Source organism: Anarrhichthys ocellatus, unplaced genomic scaffold (assembly GCF_004355925.1).
Source record: "Anarrhichthys ocellatus isolate YVR2014 unplaced genomic scaffold, GSC_Weel_1.0 scaffold7, whole genome shotgun sequence".
Classification (NCBI taxonomy): Eukaryota; Metazoa; Chordata; class Actinopteri; order Perciformes; family Anarhichadidae; genus Anarrhichthys; species Anarrhichthys ocellatus.
The window spans coordinates 7,840,290-7,844,604 of NW_022280037.1; the positions used below are offsets into that span (position 1 = coordinate 7,840,290).

Consider the following 4,315-nt stretch of genomic DNA (forward strand, 5'->3'; position numbering starts at 1 on the left):
GCTGGTTTTATCGCCCCCCCCCCCCCCCCCCCCAAGCTTTGAGATCCACGACCAAAATCCCTCAATCAGAACCAACTCAATGCGCATGCCAGTCAGCAAAGCTCATCAACGCACTTCTTCTTCCATCTCAGACGTCCAGTAATCTTCAAATATGCTTAATTCCGTCAAATCTGCGGTGCGGTTTTACTACGTAAAGACTGGGTTTGAAAACAAGTAAAGTACGCAGAGCTAAAGGAGCGGAAAACTAAACAATATCATACGTTATTTCAAGCAGAGCTGCGACTCAACCACGCTCTCCAGATTCAGCCACTAAGCGCAGCGTTGTCTTTGTCGACACTGAGGTTCTGAGCTGCGCTCTCACGCTGCATTCTAGCACACTCAGGGGAAAAAACTCACAACCAAATCCTTAGATAGAATCTTTAGATAATAAAGCTATCACCCATAACTGGCTATTCTGAGAGATGCTACTACTGTAATTTGTAGGCTGCTCTCAGAGAGGCGAGCACTTTCGAGGAGGAGAGTGAGGGACGAGAGGATCAAAACAATTTCGGATTAAGATCCTTCTCATGATTTCAATCACTTTTTTTCATCCTGCCTTAGTAATTAGTGTCTTGACTGTGAGCTGCACTTTTTCTCTTCATAATATCCGAGGCAAACAATGTACATTGTGTACTGTGGGACAAAAGGTAAACGTACAGAATAGATACTGCACATCCTGCTGATGTCTCTTTCATGTTCTTAGAAATAATGGAAACCATTCATCACAAAAAAAGAATGGCTCTAAACCAAAGCAGCAGGTTGAATACGTCTAGACTCTCTTCCCTCAAAAAGAAAGATATGGGAGGAACCATCCATTTTCCTCAGCTGCCAGTGAGGGTTATATAGTGCCATGGAGGTATATGGGCTCACCGTGAATCAGTGAAAGACATGCCAGGCCCCCAAAGCAGAGCACCTTTTGGCAATAAACATTTGGGAGGGACAGGACAGTCGTAGGTAAATAGCGAAAAAGCAAATATAGAGCACTTACCAATAGATGCCTCAAACGCAACTGCAGTTCCACTTTACCACAATGACTCATTTATGTACCGGGACAACGGCTTGAGGCATTCACAATACAAAAGGTGAATGTATAATTAGTTTGCATAAGGACAAGCTAAAAGCAACAGCACTGCGTCAGTGTGTACGTATAGCCAGAATAATAGATTTGGATGAAGACAGAGGTGATGCTTATGATCATAGCAAAGAGAGACACCACAGTCATCGGGAGGATACAGATCCCATAGTGTCATTTTATCAGAAACACTGACGGGCTGGTTTTTAGATCCACTAAAGAAACCGGGAGCTTTAAGTCCGTATGTCTGCAACGGTATCTGTCCAACAACAGAACAAGCTGAGGCGGTGGACACACAGGAAGGGAGCCAGCTCGACAGTTTACATTATGCTGACTGTAATTGGACAGTGAAGTATGGGGGAGGGTATAATCGTATCTTTTATGGCATGCCAGAGCAAATTAAGCCCTGGTCTCCTGCATAGGACAGAGGCTATATGTTAATGTAAGTGGGTTACTTAACGCCATTGGGAGGCACAGGGGTAGGATTAGGAGCCTCATAGATAATGTGAACCAAACGTCCCGTCCCCCCCAGGTCTCAACCTCTCACAGAGATACAGCGGTGGAGACATGTGCTAATTGGTCTTCGGAAGTTCTCTTGTTTTCTATCTTTCGAATTAGCAAAGAGCAAGCCCAAGCACTTTGGAGCCTAAGAATAACTATGCACAAGAAGAAGAAGATTATAAAAGAAAGAAAACATGTTAAATGATTCTACAGAGTATAGGACTTCCAACTTGTGGTCAATGTGAAGATTCAAGCCTTGCTTCTTCCATTTTGGTGATGCTCACTTTGATTGATAATAACCCCTTGCATCTAAAAAAAAAAAAAAGAAGACTTTTTGGAAATGCGAGGGGTTAACCTGTAAACATACATTCCAATTCTAATTTAGTCTGCATAATGCCTTGGGCAGGTTCTGCTGTAGCAGACACAAGTAACCCAAACATTTACTTCAAAGCAAACCAAAAACACATATTCAGTGTTACCTTACACTAAAAAAAAAAAAAAAAAACCTGCAATGATCCAGGTATTTAATATTCAACATTTAATGTTGATCAAATAAATTGATTATTAATGTCTACAACACTTTCAGTCCACGTGGTTGACTTGCACCAGCACAAACTACCATCATTAGATTTTGCACAACATGTGACCATAATGTCATTATGTGTGGATTTTATGATCATATAAGTGATAATTGTGGTCTCATACTGCTTCATGAGCAAACACAGAAGCACAGCCTATAATCATAACTCATATTCAAGGTGGACTACACCCAAATTCACTTATCTGGGCTGACGGGGAAATCCACTGGAATATTTGCACTTTCGAATTATGTGAAGACGTGAGTCAAACTTGTTCTGTTCAAATACTGGACGATGTGACAACAAACTGTTTATAACGACCAAACACGGAGGCGCGGGTCACCTCCGTGAACACCGTAAAACATAAACATGAGAAATAAAGTCAACAAACTGGAATTCTCCTAATTTTGTCAAAGCAACACCACGTCATCGCCAAGTTTGCTTCCCAAAGAGGAATGTTATAAAACAACGCTTAGTTTACACAAATGTGAAAAAGAAAACAGCAGGCTATACGGTACACGTCTTAGTACAACACGAGCACACGCGCACAAACTGTTAACCAGCTAAGGCGCGCGCACACTTGTTCCGAATCCAACCTGTAAGTGGTTGATAGATTGCTGACCAGTGTAGAGGCTCATTAACGTAAAAACCACACTTCCTGCAACAATTAAACTTGTCCGCGCGGAAAACTATCAATGTGTAAATTGACTTTTCTAAACAAACGGAGGCAGAGGTTGGAGTTAGCGTTACTTACCGATGTGTTCAGCGGCGGTTTATCCACGTGCGGCTCTCCTCAATTTCCTTCGGTTAATTTCTCCAGCTGCTGTCACACTTCAGCCACTTTCAGCAGCCTCTTCCGCGTCGTAGGGTGTCTTGTCAGACTAAACGGCAGCCTTTCGTGCTCAACATCGCGTGGACTTCACTTCTGCGACAGTTGTTGTTGGTTTGTAAGCGGAGAGAAGAGAGTTTGTTTCCCCTGCTGCGCCGTTTCTGCGGAGAGACCGTCTGACTGCGGCTGTGTGTGTGTGTGTGTGTGTGGATGGGAAACCAGTAGCAGGTTCCCACACACACACACACACACACACACTCCCTCCCCGCCAATCACGTACAGTGTCACACCACCACGTAGCCTGCGGCTCACATCTGCATGTTTTGGGAGTCTTTTCAAAGATGAAAATACTTCTGTGTATGTTTGTGAGCTAGTCCTAAAACATTTTTAGAATAATTTTCCATCTGTGGCGTTGCTGGTTAGTGGTTTTAGACTCATGACTCAACCTAAGAGACTCCTTCCCAGAGGATAAAAACAATCTGATTATTTTCCTCATGAAAGACAGCAGAAGACGTTAAGGACACCGTACTATCACATAAGCTACATTCCAACTGCAAGTCTCAATAATAGGCACGTCATAAGAATATGAGTTGAAAGATATACTGATAAGTTATTTTGTTTATGGTTTTTATTACCAAGTCTCTGTGACTCACACAATAACTCAATAAACATGTCCGGTAGCTGTAGGGCATTCCCAAAGGTCAGCATTAAATAAAAGCTGTTTACCTTTTTTGAATTACTTGTTGAGACTGAGGACTCATAACAAAGACACTTTGAGTCCTTATAGGGAAATACTGTGATAGGAATATAAAGGTAATATCTTTTACTTTTTATCACCCTGTCACTGAGAGTTAACCCATAAACATGTCTGATTATAGTAGGCTCCCCACATTATGAGCGGGAATTAGCAGAGTCCTGGGGCATTCCCCAACGCCACCACTAAAAGAAGCAGCTTAACTTCTTTGAGTTGCTTGTTTAGACAAGCCTACACTAGCTGAACATTTTCCAATAGCTCACTGCTGGATGTGTGGGAGGAGTCGGTGTTCAAAACTGTCCTAAACTTCCAGCAGCAGTTTTACGACCATTTTTTGTTTCTACAGCCATGCCAACAGAAATTTGTTCCCTGGGAATTCACAGACACAGACACACACACACACGCACACACACAGAGGCAGTGGAACTGCATGTGTTTGTCTAATGTTTTGCTTGGCTGGGTTCAAGTCATCCAAATCTCCCTTCTCTAATTCCTCTCAAGAGTTGACTGCTTTCATAAGCTCCGTCTTCATTTTGAACACA

General features: G+C 42.6%; 1 protein-coding gene across 3 annotated transcripts in view; it reads right to left on the reverse strand.

The window, feature by feature from the left end:
- Positions 1-3,248, reverse strand: part of stxbp6 (syntaxin binding protein 6 (amisyn)) — a 51,640-nt gene extending 48,392 nt beyond the window's left edge. For 2 of the 3 annotated variants that reach the window (XM_031847536.1, XM_031847535.1), the window contains exon 1: positions 2,945-3,248. The gene's annotated coding sequence lies outside the window, so the exon portion shown is untranslated. The remainder of the gene's footprint in view (positions 1-2,944) is intronic. The other variant, XM_031847534.1, reaches the window with a different exon arrangement.
- Positions 3,249-4,315: the final 1,067 nt, after the last annotated feature.